The sequence below is a fragment of the Sander lucioperca genome, chromosome 12 (genome assembly GCF_008315115.2).
Source record: "Sander lucioperca isolate FBNREF2018 chromosome 12, SLUC_FBN_1.2, whole genome shotgun sequence".
NCBI classification, from domain to species: Eukaryota; Metazoa; Chordata; class Actinopteri; order Perciformes; family Percidae; genus Sander; species Sander lucioperca.
This window is the reverse complement of record NC_050184.1, coordinates 26,956,244-26,975,231: the sequence shown is the minus strand read 5'-3', so window position 1 is coordinate 26,975,231 and position 18,988 is coordinate 26,956,244. Positions and strand designations below refer to the sequence as shown.

At 41.1% G+C, this 18,988-nt stretch overlaps 1 protein-coding gene across 21 annotated transcripts in view; it reads right to left on the bottom strand.

Moving 5' to 3' along the window:
• The window catches only part of LOC116062190 (membrane-associated guanylate kinase, WW and PDZ domain-containing protein 1-like), a 101,369-nt gene that overhangs the window by 48,084 nt on the left and 34,297 nt on the right, over window positions 1-18,988 (bottom strand). The window contains exon 1 of one of the 21 annotated variants that reach the window (XM_036008400.1): window positions 15,720-16,210. The exons of 19 other annotated variants lie outside the window; for them this stretch is intronic. The gene's annotated coding sequence lies outside the window, so the exon portion shown is untranslated. Of the gene's footprint in view, window positions 1-12,313; window positions 12,577-15,719; window positions 16,211-18,988 lie in introns of those variants that run through there. One more of the 21 variants, XM_031316810.2, reaches the window with a different exon arrangement.

The following is an 18,988-nucleotide window of genomic DNA, read 5'->3' as shown; positions in this document are numbered from 1 at the left end:
CGTAGTGCTCAGAATGTGAGCAACAAAACAAAAACTGACCGTTTACAGCAGCAGCACACAAGCAACGTGCTGCTTTATAAACGCCTCAGTGGATCATGATGAGATGAAAGTGAAGTTGTCTGGGAGTTTGAGTCATAGGATGAGGTGGCCCCATGGTGCGAGATGTTTCTGAGGCTCTGTGTGCTCTAATGACGCTGTCAGGGAATTGAGCTGTTATTCCAGGCTATTCCCCACAGTGGTTGTATCTGATAGGATGAGTAATTCTGGTGTGCCTATATTACAGAATATTGAAGGCTGAACACGGCCTCTTTCAACTTCTGTTATGTGCTGCGTCATTATATGTTTGGCATAAAACAATTGATCTGATTTCTTTGATTTTTTAACCCTCATGATGACTTGAGTGGTACTGCATCAACTTTGCAGTGTTTATATTTATATATGTGCTTCTGGATTATGTAACTTGACCTCCTGTTTGTACTGTGCTTCTCTGTGAAATATTGCAGAAATTTAAATGCAGTATTTTCAGTACAGTAGGACATCAGTCTTGTTGCGTGGGAACAATCAATCATCTGTCGCCACATTGTGATGTAATTTATGATGTCACAGCACAGCCATGGATGCCCAAGGATACAGTACTGTATGTCCTGACGACGCAGAGGGAACCACTAACAGAATCTTACATTCTTACTGGAAAACTATTGACTGCAGCGAACTCAAACAAGAGAAGACACGTCACAATTATCATGATACAGCAGTATAACAATATTCTGGGGTAGAAAGAAACACACAATTCATGTGTGTACACCTGAGTGTTTTAAACCTACTCCCAAACAAGAGCAGCCTCTCTTCTTCTGAAGATGGAAAAACTAAAAATAAATTAGACTATTGGTCAACAGGCATCTATCAGCAGTTTAAAGCTGGACTAGTTCAACAAAAGCTGGGCAGTAAAACCCACTTACATCCCGCAGTGCATTATACATAAACAAACACAGTTTACAAAAACTAGAGTCTAGCTAGTGGGCACAAACAACAGCTGTGGGTCCAACTCGATGCCCTGATAGTAGAGCTGTGTGACCATACAGTTCAAAAACCTTCACAGATACACAAATGGGCTTGACATGATAATCACCTTAATATATAATAGTATTACTGAAGTAATGCCAGAAGTGGCATTAGTGTTAAGATAATGAAGATATGCAATAAGACACATTCCATAGTAGGTCATATGGTTCATGGTATCATTATATCGATATACAAAGTATGTATATACTGTATATATTGTGATATAAATAATGAATAAAGACATTGTTGAATTTGATGATGTAACCATGTACTCAAGTACATTCTGATGTTGTTTCTGTTTCTTAGGTTTTATAGAGCCATTGATTAATTGATTAATCAAGAAAGAAATCTGAAGATTAATCAGTAATGTGATTAATTGTTAAAATGTTAATGGATAAAATGCTAAAATTAGCAGACAGACAGTAATGTCTGTTTTTCACTAATCCTGCAAATGTAAGTAGCTTACAGACCCACGTGCTTCACCACACTGATGCAAAATTCATTAGAGCTGAAACATTGATTAATCAATTGGCAAAGACTATTTTCATAATTGTTTAAGTCACTTTTCAAGCAAAAAAGCCAAACATTTGCTGGCCTTTTCTCCTCTCTTCTTTGCCTTCTATTTTATATCATTGTAAACTGAATATATTTAGGTTTTAGACCGTAAGACAAAACAAGACATTTGATGATGACACCTTGGGTTTTGGAAACTTTGATGGAAATTATTTTTATAACATTTATATTTTACAACAAAAATAATTGTTCGTTACAGCCCTTAACATCCAGTTTTGTTATAAAGTAATCATTGATTGTAACGGTGTCAACAACTGCCTGATACAACCAGATATTAATGGGATGGCTATTATGGTATAAACGATGCAGCAAATCTCTGACAGTAGACAAATCTACATTGTGTCATGGTACATATATTGTTATATCGCCAACTGCTATTAAACAGAAAATCTTTTATAACTGAGAGATGATAAACATACATAAATGATAAAATATCTTTTTCATCAGCACTTGACAGCTCAAGCCCATCTGATGATAAAATGTACTGTTGCTAAAGAAACAATCACATCTTTTTAGAAAAGGCAGAATCATAAACTATGGAGACTCTGTTAAGTTTGGGAGATAATTCCTGTTGAATACCCTGCAGCTTGTCTTCAGCTGGACTCACAAGAGAGAGAGACTGAATGCTCTCAGTATACGACAGCAGCAGTGAGGTCAGACTCGTCTCCGTACTATCACTGTGGATAGTCTCAATTTTGTCTGGCCGGAGAAACAATGACTGAGCCATACTCAGTCCTGACCCCCGGCTCTGATGAACTAACTTCCACTGAGAGTCATCAATGGGCTCCATTCTTTCACTGTGAGAAACCAGCCAGCCCATGCATGAATGGAAAAATTAAACACAAGCACATTTGAAAATGTCTTTAGTTTTGAAATACCACCAAACCAAGCAGAGAGTAATCTTTTTTTCAGGGAGAAGTTGGGCGCTTATTCATCCAGAGAGCATACAAAAATGCATGAGTTAATTTTAATTTTTTCATTTGAACTTTGCTGTACTGGGAAGAAAAAACAGCCATAGAGCCTTTATAAAGGCTAGGCACAGAGGGTGGGCACAACAACCTGTAAAATATATGCAATTCAATACAACAACAACACAAACCACCACTTAAAAATAACCAAAGAGCTTAAGCAACATCTCTCTGTCACAAAAAAAAAACAAAAAAAACAAAACGTTATAAGCTTTGTTTATTGCAGGGCTATTGCATTGGATTACATTATTTGATTCCACTCCCTGTATTTCTTGTTTGGTTTTCCCAGTACAGACACATCACAGGCGGAAACAACATTAAAAGCTTTATAAAGCCATCATACATTGCTAAAAAATAATTATAATAATTAATCACAACTGAAAGATCTTTTGATTGATATTTCTTTGAACTGTAGTAAAATTACGGTTAGATCTCCGTGTTCTGCTGTCTGATTTGTTTTGCGTTTAGAAAATCAAAAGTGACAGGCCCGGGCCTTCTGTAGGCATCAAATATGCTCTTGAAAAATCCACTTTTGCACACTGCATTTTAAGTTGAATGGTCAGTGGTTATGATTATTCACTAAAGAAATATTCGGTTTTACTGATGTAATTTTCATTCAGCACTAACATTGGCTTAAGTGTACCTAACTGAAAAGAGGCTGCACACTTTCTAAACCTATAAAGGTTTGAGACTTTCACAAAAAAATGCAGTGGCTGTAAGAAATGGTGCAAGCTTGTGTGTGTGTGTGTGTGTGTGTGTGTGTGTGTGTGTGTGTGTGTGTGTGTGTGTGTGTGTGTGTGTGGTGTTACAAGGTATTGATTCTGCATGTTTTCTAACCATGTCAATGTATTTGTGCTGTAATTTCAATTTGTGGTAAGAGACAGAAAAGCGGTTCATGTAAATAACTTACAGTACATGCATGTGTCATGCATAAATAACACAACAAATAACACAGAGAGGTATTGATTGGTATTGTATTTTTATGACAGCTTGTTACAGATAGAGAGTCTTCACAGGAGCTCCTTCCTTAGTAACCCAAACATAGCCTACTAATCTTGCCCAGGCTAAAGCTTTGTGTTCACTGCCGGTTTGTCTTAAATCCACCAAAACACCAGAACTACATTTGGTAAAACCTGATGAAATGAGTTTTACAGCCTCAGAGAATATGTACGGCACTCAACTCCTCTGTTTAGCAGTCATGTAATTCGCTGACAGTTCACCATTTGGGGAAATATGCTTATTTGCTTTCTTGCATGAAGTTAGATGAGACGATTGTGCTACTCTCAAGTCTGTAAATATGAAGCTAGAACCAGTAGCATATTAGCTTAGCATAAAGACTAGAAGCAAGGAGAAATGGCTTGTTTCCACCTGTAAAGAAGAAAATTCCCCTTCCAGCACTTCTAAAGCTCACTAATTAACGTGTTAAATCTCATCAGTTTAATCTAAAGAAAGTGTTCAAAAAATAACAAGTTCGAGCTTTACGGGAGGTTACATGTGGGACTATTTCTTGGCCACACATACAGTAACTCCATGTAAAACTACAAAAAATAAAAATGGTAAGAGGATGGTAAGAAAAAATAATCAATTTACTGATTGATCATTTCAGTCCCGGTTTAAACATAGATGAGGCAACTGCAGGACTTAATAGGGTACAATATAAACAACAACAGCGAAAGCTGACAGGCAGAACCATGCGGACATTCATTAATTGTATTTTAACAGAGAACATATCACCATGTTTTAGTCACAGTGACACTTGAAGATTGTCACTGTGACTAAAACAAATGTGATGCAAAACATCACAATAGATGACTTATTCAAGAATATTTTGGCTTTGAAACGAGTAGAAAAGTAAAAAAATGCAAATATAAACACAACAGTAGTTAAAAGAAGACTAGAAAGTTCAGATTGCTCCCAAGGTGTGAAGTTCCAAAATAATATGCCTCAGGAGAAGCAGATAAATGAATTCCAATACAGCTGGGGCTACTGGTAATGCATTTGGTTTTGCAATTGTGTACCAAAGTAATGGACAAATTGAAATTGATCCCTATAGGGGTAAATGAATGTCCGTACCACATTTCATGGCAATACAAGTTGTTGAGATATTTCAGTCTGGTTTAACGTTTACAATCCATTAATCTCTCTGGCTGTATTAGGTTGTTGTTGCAGGCAATGTTGCAATTCAGTCAGATGGACTGCATCCATAATATGGCTTTCAAAATAAAATAAAAACTCCCAAGTATTTATTTTTTATTGTGTAATGAATAAATATAATTCGCACTGTCTGCTCCGCATATCTTATAAGCATTTTGTCCTCTACCTCTCCATACATTCCTCCTCTACTTTCATCTTCATTTCTCACCACAAGGAAGTTTAATTTATTTCTATTTCTGTATTCCTGCTTTTGAAAATAGTCATAGGCTTTAGTGGTCGGACACAGCAGTGGGTTTCTAGGTGTGATGAGTTGTCCCTGCTACTTTGGAGAGTTTAGAAACCAAACACACAACATCCAATCAGTATTAATCTCTCTCTTAACAACGATGTCAGTCAGCAGCTCCAGTCCATCCCTATTGGGAGAAGAATGGAGGAAGTACAGGACTGTTGTGACAGGGGGCATCTGCCAAATGGTGGAACGGCAGAAAGAAGAAAGATGGAGTATGTGGAAGACAAGGGCAGTGCAGGAAAAACAATCAACTAATGGGCACGTGAAATTCCTCGCACAACACAACAGCTCGCATTTCCTCCCTCATTCTCACCTCTCGCCGTCTGACAAACAACCGTCACGCCACCGAGAAGCCAAACACAAACACGCACCATTGGCTTGTTGTGCAACACACTTTCTGTGCTGCTTCTCCTCACACCTCCACTTTCATCTTGTCTGAGCATCGTGTTTTTAAGTGAGTAGCATCTCGCTCTCTTTGTCACAAGGATGAAGTGTGCATGCATGCATGTGTGTGTGTGTGTGTGTGTGTGTGTGTGAAAGGTATTGATCCAAGCACTGCTAAAAGGATTAAGGAGTCCAGGCAGGCGTCCCCTCGTTTCTGTCACGTCATTACCATTGTCTCTATGTCTCTGTCACTGCACTGTGTTCTCTCCACACAAAGCAAAACATACCAGTGTAGTCGACAACTGATTAGTTGATGGACACAACATGAATCAACCTTTTATCTGTTTTAGGGCTGCAGTTAATGACTATTTTAATTGTTGATTTTTCTTTCAATGAATCGTTTAGTCTGTAAAACATCAGAACCTGCACAGTTCCCCGAAGCCCAACATTACAAATCACCTAAAACTAAAAAAGATATTTCATTTACATTATACAACAAAGAGAAAAGCAACATCCTCACATCTGAGAAGCTGAAACCAGAGAATGTTTGGCCTTTATTTTTAAAAAATGACTTAAATGATTCATCTGTGATCAAAATTGTTTCAGATTAATTTCCTATCAACTAATCATTGAAGCTCTAATCTGTTTTATACCATTAACTGAATATTTTTGGGTTTTGGACTGTTGGTGAAAAAAAAAACAAGACATTTATTTGGTTTTAATGACTAAACAATAACTACAATAATCAAAGAGATATCTCGTTTCACATTTTAGAGCCAAATCTTTAGTACAAACCTTAAAGTGGTGTTGGCTGTCTGCTTACTTTTTTCCCCCCCCCCCCCCCAACTGTACTCTGCTGTATATTTAGATGCAGTCTGTATATATGGCATGATATTTACATTAAACACACTCACAGAGATGCAGGTTGGAGCGTCCACACTGACAGAACCACACAGACACACAATCAAAGACACAGATAGAGGAGAGAAGAGGTGTGTAAACACATATATAGTAGGGGTGGTACGGTTCATGAAAAAACATCCGAACCACTCGGTTTGCATGTCTCGGTTCGGAGCGTGTGTGCGTCGCACGGTTCGTCAGTACACTGTTAATGTGCACCAACCACTTACTGCCGTAGTGCCCACTTTCGACACCTATGTTAAAACACTTACTGGAAACGACGAGGGGGATGAGCGTAACGAATGCAACACATGGCAGCTGATTGGACGAACGCGTCACGTGATTCTTGCTGCTCCCGAATTTCAAAACAGACTCTAATGGCGTCTCGTTCTGAATACGATCTCGTATTTTACGAAAATAGTTCACCGAAAAGTGTTTCTGAAAACATTTTAAGCAAGAAATAGGCCATACAGTTGCTGAATCTGTCTGTTTTTTTGATTGACAAAGGTCAGTTTAAAAGATTTTCGTCAGATTTTGAGAGACACCGAGCCGAGCTGACCGCTCCTCAGGTGGAGTGTGGAGTGCTGCAGGTCAGGTCACATGCAGAAATGGTAAGTGGGAGAGATAAGAAAGGCTGCCTGGAGTTGGAGAATGCGCCAGCTTCGTATATAGTCTGGTGTGTGGGAACATTTTGGATTTCATGTTACCTATGATGACAGCGGAAATAAAACAATAGATAGAACTGCCACTGTATGCATGTATTGTGCAACATGCATTCAATATGCTAATTTTAGCTATATATCATATGCTGAAGTATATTTCTGGAGTGTTAAAGATTAAAACAAAAAAATAACAAGAACCGTACAGAACCGAAAACCGTGACCCTAAAACTGTGATACGAACCAAACCGTGGATTTTGTGAACCGTACCACCCCTAATATATAGTGTATTGAGAGTGTGAACTATAAATAGCAGGTTGTGGAAGCCAGTTTCTGTCCTCACTGGCAGTTCATAAAAAGCTCCAGAGCAGGGGACATGTGTCCCCAAAGTGGCCTGTTTGAGTGCCTTCTATGACCCAAATCCTGTATCCTTTTACTGGGCCACTCACTCACTGCTACTGAACACGGATCATAAACTTCAGGAGCATCCGAGCTCCGTCCTCAGTCATTAATTACAGACCTTGGAGAAATGTTATCACCTTCCAGTACTCTATGTATTTGAATCATGATGGACACTTTTAAGAGTCATTGGTGAGGTGAACTGAAAAAGGTGACTATTCATCCACACATAAATGGCATTGTCTTGGAGAATACTATAGATTTGTATGAAAAGATTAACATCCTCCAAAGAGACCAACTTAAAGTGCAGTATAACAGCAAGATCTCTCAGCGAGGTACCACAGAAAGCAGCTAAGCGCACTGATAAGACTAAGATGGCCTTACTAACGGCTGGCCTTCTTTAACTACATGATGGCAACAATGTCCCGACACTCAAGTCATGATACACAGACAATGACTGATTGATTTGTCAACATTCTCTCATGATTACTTAAAAAGACTACATTTAAAAAGCGGCTGTTTTTTTCTATGGAAAAGATCAGTTATGTCATGAGATGATGTAGACACCTGCTTTAGATGAGGCTTTAGGGACAGAAGATGTTTTTTGGTTCTTTCACATTTAAGTAAAAACAACACATCCCATGCACTGAAACATGTACAGTTAATAGAAACCACATTCAAGTTCCTTAATATTTTTCAAATGGACACAGACAGAATCGGGAGTTTGCATTCCCAAATACTTGTGAATGCTACTGTACTGTAAATGAGCTAGAATAAGTGGAAAACATTTAGAGAGCCATTTTATCTAGCTGCAGAGAAAAGCAGATTCTGAGGCCATCTGGCTACTGAATCTTTTACAATGCACAGGGCTCAACTTTCACTCTTTTAGTAGCCAAAAATCCCTATTTTCCCTCATATATTGCTCCACATCATTTGGCCCATCTGGTGGGCTGACGCAAGCTGTGTGAGTTTATACTGAGAGGGAAGCTTATCTGTAAAAGCTAACTAAATATTTCATTCATGTAGCTGAGTGAATGTTTGTATCTTCTAAAAGTGGCTCAAGCCTGCCAGGGATATCCACATATACCATTATGTACGGTCCATGAGGGGAAAGGCTAACAGATAAAAAATAAATGTGATTTGGTACTAACGATGTATCCTAATAACTTCCCCTGACTTTTCCTATCGTGCCACAATGAGGTTGACATTTGTGGTTTTGAGGGAAATGTCTTAACAACTATTAGACGGATTGCCTTGGTAATTTGCTAATTTGCAAATGTTAGCATTCTAACACGCTACACTAAGATGATGAACATGGTAAACACTATACGGCATGTGATGTGAGCATTGTCATGTAAGCATGCCGATATTAGAATTTAGCTCAAATTACTGCTGTGCCTGAGTACAGAGCCGTTAGCATGGCAGCAGACTCTTGTTATAAACTAATTATATATTTAGGACAATTGATATTGATTATCAGGTGAAAAGTAACAGTATCTCTTGTCTATGTTCTTAATCTCTGTTGACATGTTGTTTTTTCACATGGTTAGTTGAGCACCAGCTGGCTGGTGAAGCAGTAACAACACCCCTAAATTTAGCCCATAATCTGCACAGGCTAACAGTAACCTTAACCTGGACATTATTTTTAGTCTGGAAATGAACCTGATTTAGACACTTGAATGTCTGTAGTGCACACTGTGTTTCACACTATTGTTTTCACCTCACACTCACAGTGTGATTTTCTACTGACATAATACAGTCACTTGATAGCACTGGATTGCCATTGTGTGCAATTTTGAGCATGCTTCAAAAGTCAAAAATAAAAACGTGTTCATAATGTTTCTTTTTTTTTTTTTTTTAAACGCTTAGGTTGTGCAGAAGCTGACGAGTGAAAATTAAGTGTTGTTTGAAGTGAAGTGCAGGATGTCAGACTAAGGGTGATACAGTATATCCCTACATGTCTGCAGCCTTTCTCGCTGTCTCTCTTGATGTCCTGTTCTGTCCCCTGGGTCAGTTTGGTTCACCGTTACCTGGGGCCAAGATAACCTGAACACCTCTCCGTCCACACCTACACAACCTCCTGTTTAACTCTTCAGATTGTTACTCCTCCGCCAGTCGTCATCAGAGACACTAACTGCTCATGATTATGTCCACAATAAAGACAATGAAAGCTAATTTTGGAAAAAAGTAAAAACACAAACAAACAGAAAACCATTCACACATACACACACACACCACCACAACCACAATCACACACACACAAGCACAAATCCAGGTGAAAAAACAACGTCCTGTGTGTTAAGAAAAGACAGCGGGGCTGACAGCACCCTGACATCTGATACCCTCAATTGCCTTCCTGCTGTTGATGGTCTGGGGAGCTTCCACTCATTGTCTAACACAGACATACAGACACTAGTAGACACACGCACACACACACACACACACACACACACACACCGGTTCAGCCAAACATCTGCTGTTTTTAACCCCTGCTGGTTGCGATTGTGAGCGTGACAGGGGGGAGAACACACGAGACAGAACAACTTCCAACTGACCTGAGAGTGAGATTAGCCTGATGGTGCGACTGTAAATTGTGCGGGAAATGGTTGTTTTTATCTAAAATAATTCCAAACAATGCTATAATAGTTTATAAGAAAATATAATGTCACATCAAACTTTAAATTCTTAAAAAACTAAATCTCACCACTAATGCTTTTTAACTGTCCCGTTCCCAACACGAGAAACCGCAGCTAGAGCATAAATTGGGGAATGTTTCCAGGATAAACACATGCTTGGTGTTGATGGGGAAGTGTGTGTTATGAAAACAGAGGCTGAGAAGTGACGTGAGAAGAAATTACGTGCATATCTCAGAGCAGACGGAGCAGGGGAGGGGCAGAGAAAGCCAACAGTCGCACAGGGAGTCAGGCAACTCTCTTGGGCCTCTAAGCCAATTACTGGAGCAGCATTGATTGAGGTAGCACTTTAAGGCCTCATCTACACAAGTAGTCCCTTAATACACTGGTCAGATGATGGGAGCGTCTCAACCACAAAGTATGGATAGATGGCCATTTGCATCCATTAGGGTGTCAGCGGGGCAAATCTTTTTAGTGATGCTAATACGACTAATACTCATTATTACAAAATATTTGGTCTGAACATGGGTTAAACTTATTTTAATTAAATCATCATGCTTGAAGGCTTTAGAAATCTGCAGTTGCTGATATAGGACCTGTTCCTCAGTCCTGATCAACTAACCTAGAGACCAAGGTGAATATTACATCCTGAGTGCGGTGGCTGTGTTCAATCAGCACTTCCATCCCCCATTAAAGGGATTGCTGGTCCATAATGATTTATGAAGGGGAACAGAGAGAGAATCAATGTAGCGGAGGCCCTCAGATTAATGATTAAACAAATAGCAGCCCCACTCCAGATCCTATCAGGGGCCGAGGTGCTGCTAAGAGCATGCCATGCTGTAGCAAGTTTAATTAACTACCATGGGGTTGGGGAAGCTTCAGCAGAGAGCTACAATGCCTCTTCTTGCCTCCCACACTGAAACACAAATGCAAAACCACATTCAAACTGCCTTCAAAAGTCACTATTAAACAGAACAAGTTCCTAGAATATGTTTTGATAAGTATCTGCATTGTTGCAAAAAAAAGGGTCTCATTCATGTATGTCAATGTTTGGCTAATGATTATTTTCATTAATAATTTTACTGCAGATTATGCTCTCAATTAACCGATTGATCATTTGGTCTAAACAATGTGGCCAATACAATTTCCTGAAGTCCAAAGTGATGTCTTCAAATGTCTTACTTTGTCTGACCAATAGTTCAGTTTCCAGTCACAGAAGACCAAAAGCTGCAGATCATCATATTTAAAGAGCTGGAACTAGGTCATGTTTAGGGGGGGTGGGGGGTTGCTTGAAAAGACTGAAATGATTAAACGATTATTAAAATAGTTGCAAACTACTTTTCTGTCAATTGACTAATTGATTAATCGACTGATCGTTCCAGTTCCTCAGCTTATATTTCTTAAAGTAAGGTATCTAAAAAAGTACTGCTTCACTATGAAATCATTCGAAACATTAACTAGCCTTAAATTTATGGAAAGGGTAACTGTCTTTATCAAGGAGCCTATTTCATTGTTTTATAAGCAGAGCAGGTTCCTTGCTGTGATTGCTTGAATAAAGGGATGATGCAGTTACCCATTAAAAAGGAGAAGGACAGAGAGAGAGAGGCCAGACACACAATACTGCTGCCCAACTGCTGCCCAACACAACAGGCCATTCTTTCAGCTCGCGCCACAACACTCCTTACAGCTGAGTCCCAGCCGCTATTCTCCTGCTGTTCCCCCTGCTCCCTCCCCATCTCTACCCTTTCAATATGGGGGAGAAGAATGAGGGAGAAGGAGGGGGGGCTGAAAATGAATAGTGGGCAAGCAAATACAATCCGAAGCGTCATTGAAGCTGGAAATCTTGGAAAAGGAATTGTACAAAAGATGGCAGGGTTTTTTTTACCTATAAGAAATCACTGTTTATTGGAGAACACTGGAATGAAAAATTGAGGACAGAGCTTTCATTTAAAGAGTAAAGCTGAGAGCAGGGAGCTAGTGCATAAGGAGGGGTGACCCAGGGAGGTAGAAATGAGGGGGAGATGGAAAGATGTGGCAGACATATGTGTACACACATCCGCCATCATCACAGACACATGGCACAACATATCAGTTTATCAATACCACATCAAACATCTGCATCAGCACTGATTCCCACAGTCACACTCTCTCTCAAAGAAAAAAACCCCACCTGCCTCTGTATTTCTGCCTCCTCTGTGTATCTGTTTATTCTCCCCACCCAAATCCCCTCCAATCGTATCCCGGAAGCCAGGGCATCATTCCCAGGAGAAGAAGTAAATGTCACAGGTTTACCTCTACACCGCCACTGCTGCTGCTTTCCTCGTTATTCCATAGAAATATTCAAAAAGAGAAATCCAAGCAGGCTGAATTCTGGTCTCCCTCTCCCAACCAAACCATCCATGTATCATCCAGTTCTCTGTGAGCGAGTGCTAGCTCCCAGCTTGTGAGCTCATTCACGCAGGCAGCTAGTAGGCAGCTGCCGTTTTTCTTCAAAGCTCCACAAGCAGAGCAAATTAGAGGTGCAGCCCAGCTTAGAGGCTAAGCCATTGTGAGCTATTCACACTCCAGTTCCTGTCTGAGGCCAATGGCTGCAGCCCCCCTCCATACTCCCGCCCTCTCTCTCTCTCTCTCTCTCTCTCTCTCTCTCTCTCTCTCTCTCTCTCTCTCTCTCTCTCTCTCTCTCTCTCTCTCTCTCTCTCTCTCTCTCTCTCTCTCTCTCTCTTCCCTTCTCCTTTCTCCTGCTATCTTAGCCATAAATATAGACGCTTGACATTACCTAACACATGGTCCGTCCCGATAAACAGTTAGCTTCAGGCAGTTCTCCAGGGGTGAATGTTGGGTTAAGGGAGGGTGTGGAGGGCAGCAGGACAAGGATGAGGGTAAGGATTCAGGATGTAGAGGAATATGGGAGGAGGGTACTGTATAATCAATGTATCATATAGTGTAAAAGATGCTCCTGTTGTTTCCAGCTTGCCAAGTAATAACTGTGTAAAATGATGACCAAGGTTTTTGGTTTTACATGAGAGAGTGCAGAGTTGGGTTACAGGTTGGATTTGTTTACTATGCTTTAACCAGACTTCATAAGGACCTTGGGAGATTAAGAGCCCAGTGGAAGACCAAAGAAAAGCTTTCACCTGGCAGCGCAGGCCTGTACCTGCATGGACATGGACTGCTGCCCAGGCAGCCTGACCACAAAACCCAGGAGCTGCCCTGAGGGAAGAGGACTGCAGCTTTCTGTTTGGATTCACATGGTCCAATCTTAGCCACATGCCCTCATTGTATCACTGCTACAAGTTAAAGAATAGTAGCTGTACTGGCAGTTCTGAAATGAATCAATGAAAGTGCTGAATGCTATATTTCTTACCTTGATGTAACTATTCCATATTACCTTAAATACAGTTTTGATAAGCAATAGTCTGACATAGTTTGTTTGTGTATTAAGTATTTACATCAAGCTTTGTTGCTAAATAGTAGTATTTGCACTGTGACTCTAATGACATGTGTCACTGGTGAATAGCTGAAGGACAAGGTTGGACATGTTTTTGTTGCATTGACAAAGCTAAACTCAGTTTGTAGCTTGCCCACAGAACATCCTTCTGCACAATTTTGCAATGTCAAACAAGGGAAGACTCCACATATTGAGGGCTGATTTAACTTTAATTAATGCAGAATTTACTGGTGCGGTGCTTTATCAGATTTTGCAAATACAGGTATATCTGTAAAATGTGAACATTCCCTGATAACTGTTTGATAATTGGTCAACCTGTACACTAAAATTGCGCTGCCAAATTTTTTTGTTAAAAGGGAACCCTGCGACTTTTTGGGAAATAAACTCGATAGTCAAAAAGAAGATGAAAAGAACTCTTGTGTATATATTGTACTCTGAATATGAAGCTACAACCAGCAGAACGAAAGCAGTGGGTAACATCTAGCATGACTTTGTCTAAAGGTAAAAAAGTCTGCCTACCAGCACCTTTAAAGCTTACTAATGTATGTGTTATATCTCAGGTTTTTTTACCAGTGCAAAATCTGAAGGGTAAAAACAATAATTTACTGTAGCCTTTACGAGGAGCAAACACATATAACATGTTAGCGATTTCTTCCTGCTTCCAGTCTTTAAGCTAAGCTATCCGCCTGCTGGCTGTAGCTTTATATTAAACGTACAGACATGATAGTGGTATTAATCTTCTATTCCAACTCTCAGCAAGAAAGCTAATACATTCCCAAAGTGTCAAACATAAAATCCAAACGATGCCCAACCCTACTCTGGGGTGATCCTGTCAACACCTCTTTACTTGAGTATTCACAAGATCAAAGGACGATTGTCTTACATGAGCTTGGCGAGGTAACATGAATGAGGATTTTGAATAACAATAATATTGTTGTGAGCTACACTTTATATTCACAATGACAGTTGACACTTAAGGTACAGCTTGTTTAAAACTCCAGGTGCAGAAACAGAGGTTGTGTTTTTGCAATGGTTTCTTCTGGGTATATACCATAATACCTTAAGATGCCTTAAAAAAGGAGCCTGGAGGAGATTGCCAATAACAAAAACGTCAGAGACCACAGCCTCCAGTGCCACCTTCCACCCACATGCCAATCACAGTGAAACAAGAAGGAAGATATGCATTCCTTTTGGCCTGTATGTGATTTATTCTAATGGTACCAAATGATGTCAGTTTATGACTGTATCTGTAAAATATGCTAAATATGGCAATGAAAACACCAACACATGCATTAAACATAAGCCTCACACACACACAGTCCATCTAAACACAACTACATACACACACAGACAGGCTGCACCTGTCTTTATACATCATTACTATGCAAAAAACATATTTGCCCAGCTTCCTCAATGAGCTTGTAAGCCTTCGTTTTTCCCATCCCTTGTAGTTTCCAGAGTGAATCGTGTGTTAACACAGCAGATATTTGGTCACATGAACAAAATATGAACCGAGCATATGTGAAAAGCAGGCAAACAGAAGCTGGGGCCGACTCATCCGTTATAAGAATGAATGGCCATCATTAGCATTGGGCTCCCTGGCTGCACCCTGCAATGCAGCGACACACACAATGGCGAGTACCACGCTTCCCCCTGCCGTTCCCCCCCTTTTGTTTGAGCAGCATCTGGACCTGACCTCCATGCATTTCAGGCTGATGATCCCCCTCTCAGCTCCTCATCTCTTCTCCTCTCCTATCCTCTCCTATTCTAACCTCCACTTAAAAGCCGGCTCTGCCTCTACAGCACCCCTCCTCCTCCTCCTCCTCCTCTCTACTCCTCTCCTATACCATGTCCGTTCTCCTCACACAGATACCCCCCTCCCTCCCTCTTCTAGCTAAGGAGAGCAGCCATCTCTTGCTTGCTGAAAAGAAGGTCTGTGTACTAGTGGGCCTTACACAAAGCCTGTAGGGTGAATTAGTAAACCAAAGAGGAAAAAGCACCAGGGCTACTGGCCATCTGTCCCTCTGGGTTGGACGTGCCTGCTCCGAGTGTGCCTGCCCCCCTCTTTCCCTCACATAATTCCCACCCCTACCCCCACCGTCCCTGATTCCCTTAGCCTATATACACATCATCAACCACATACACACACTCTCTGCCATGCATACATCACAGGCTTCGGATGGCGGATGGCAGTGAGAGTGGAAAAAGAAGAAGGAGAAAAAGAGGAGAGAATAAGGAGCTGCCACTTGCCTGGATGCAGAGCGAGCCCGGAGCCAGCAAATCAAGCCGTAATCCCTTTCTTTGTGTGAGCGGCAAACAGAGAAATTTGTCTCCAACAATGATTTCCCCGAGAACAGCAGTGGAGTGGAAAACAAGGAAGCGAGGGAGTGAAGGACAGCAAGGAGGGGAGGGAGAGAGAGAGAGAGAGAGAGAGAGAGAGAGAGAGAGAGAGAGAGAGAGAGAGAGAGAGAGGAGATGGAGGGTGAGAGCAGCAGAGGCAGGGAGACGGTGGAAGCAGCTAGAGTGTGACAGAGAGAGACAGAGGAAGGCAGCAGTCACCGCCGAGCCACAGGGACACTGACACTCACTGGAGGATTTGAAGTGAAGAGAAGAGGACGACAGAGAAGAGAGCAGAAAGAGAGGAAGAGATCAGGTGGGGGGAGGGAGGGTTGGTTTGCTATGTGGCTCAAACGATGGGATAACGTCGAGATAACCCTCATCCCCAAGCAGCAGCTGTAGATGTGAGAGGGAAATGAATCCCACGAGAGGGTGACTTCTCTATCAATTGTGACATTTGCCGCACATGATAACAATGGCCATCTGTAGCAGAAGGGCTATGAAGGAGAGGGGAGGAGGATGGCTTGACAGAGAAGGCGGGGGCTTCTTATAAACACACATTCATACACATGCCTCGAAAGACAAGGAAAAAAACACCTCGACCAGCGGTGGAGGGAAAGGCACCTGTTCGAGTCAAGCAAGAGGGAGCAACACATGTGCTCAGGAGAGGGGGAGGAGGAGACGTGAGAGATACAGAGACAAAGGAAACAGAGGGCTGAGAAGTGTGGCTTTTATTTGACTGGGCTTTTGTCATTCTGCCTTGTCATGCCAAGAAAACATTTGCATGTTTGTGTGTGTGAGAGAGATAGACAATAAACAGGAGGTGGCAGCGATAGTAGGTCACCAAGAAAGGGAAAGAGGGAGGGACAGGAAGAAAGAGAAGGAGGGGTCGACAGTATAAACATTAGACTGACCAGCATTGTGTTGTGGCCCATTTTTGCCTTTTTCTTTGTCATTACTAGAAAAAGATATAAGACAAATACAGAGTCAAAGAGCCTCACACATAAGACTAGTGATATTACCTATTTTTCTTATTGTCAACAAATTCCATGAAAAGACCAACAAAGAATTGATCATATTTATAAGCATTGCCCGTTTAGCCAAAGCCTGCTATGTCTTATTCCTCTGTGCCATAGACCACTGTTAAAAAACACATCAGTGGGCAACAGTTTCACTGGATGAAGTTCCTTTATCAACATGAACGTGGGCACTATTTTAAGCCGATCCCACATACACCATCCTGCTGCTGTAAATACTCACTAAAACACCAAATTCATGTCTGAAAATCCAACAAACAATTTTAACTCCTGTTTGAGTCACGTTTTCTGAGTTACTATACTTCTGTGACCGGTTTAGATTAAAGTCTTCAGTAGCAACAAATGGGCTTAGGACTGAGAGCCACAGACAGACTAAAGGCCGTTTTATGGTTGTGCGTAGAATCAACGGCGTACCCCCGCAGACGCCTCTGTGTCTACGCCGGACCCTACACCGTAGCCTGACGTGCACCTCTCGAAAAATGTAACTACACGTCGCAGCGACGTACGCCGCTCGGCCGTTGCTTGGTAGCGTTGCATTTCCCCTGACTCATTTCCTGGTTCTCCTTCTGCATAAACAACATGAAATCAAGGAGAGGTTTAACTTTTCCTGCTACAGATTTCCCACCTTGGTCAGAAAACACAGGGGAGACACTTTGTTTCTCTCACTATGACTCTAGAGTCGGTACTCGCTCCAAAGCTAAACGCCATCACTCTCTCACTTCTCCCTTGCTCTATCACCCACTCCCCACACACATGCTGGCTCGACGCACACACCAGCGCACAAAAACATCAGGCCACTTATGTAGGCTACGGCGAAAGCTCTGCGTGGAGCCTCCGCAGAACTGTAAAACAGGCTTAACACATTGTTGGTTTAGTTCTTATCATGAGATTAGTTGACAATAAGAAAAAGTCAATGATACTTTATCCAGGGACACCCTATTAGTTTGAGATACAACCCAGAAAAAAGTGGAATATTTCCACTTAATAAATAACCAGGGGCACTTCTTTCTGCATGGGTGTGTGCAGGTGACTATGTAATAAACAGATTGTCTTGCTTACTTCTTTTACATATTTATACAGTATTTATACAGTATTCCTGTAAAACCGTAGTCCCTGTAGTTACTTGCTCAGATGTGAGAATACAGTAGGCAGGATTTCAAGTGGCCTATTCATTATACTCTTCTTATATTCTGCATGCACCACTTGTACCACAGGTACTTGTTCTTGTTGACTTCTCCAGCACTCACCCTTTTTATGGTTGAGAAAAGTAGTCGGAAAAGTAAAAAATACTTTGTCTAAATCAGCATTCCTTATGTGGTTCCAACATTTGGCTTCTGACCCCTTAACATGAAGCAATGTATACTAGTGAATTCGAAGAGGTGAAAGGATCCAGCATGTTAACGTTTAGTCTGTACATTTTAGAGGCATTAGAAGGTAAATTCAGTATTTGGCAGGAAAAAAGCAAATATTATTGAAATTAAGGCAAAAAATGTAATTCCTTTAATTTGGTGACCCCTCAGACTGCTTTACAAAATGCCTTACAATTTCTTTTTTGGTTTTGTCTATGTTCAATTTTGATGTCAATGCTGTTTGTCCTCTGTGCACTGAGGCCTTTCCATAGTCCTGTGATCTTTGCGAGAACCCAACATGTTTATCACATAATCAGGCAGGAATCTAGTTTCAATATATCAGAACATTATAATCCCAGGCAGGGCGCCGGGGGGAGGCTCAGAGAGGCGGATTTACCAGTCACATGGCTGAGCCCAAGAGTAGGACAGAGAGCCAGAGATAGGGCAGAGGTAGAGAGCGAAAAAGCAAAGAAATAGAGAGACAGAAAGAGAGAAAAATACATTAATCTAGTCTAGAAGCCACATTTTATTAGGTAGCACTGCAATGCAAATGAACACGCACAGCCAAGCCCCAGTCCATAGAAACAAGAGGAAGTGGACTCATGATCCCTTTCTTGATTAAATCATGTCTATGCATATGTGTGATAATCAAAAACACACACACACACACACACACACTAATCACTAATCACATCCCTAATAGATCGACTGTGCCGTTTTATTGAAACACTTTAAGCCTCAAGCTTTGTGGTCATCACAACTCAAGCAACAGTCATTTTTCTGAACACAAACATGA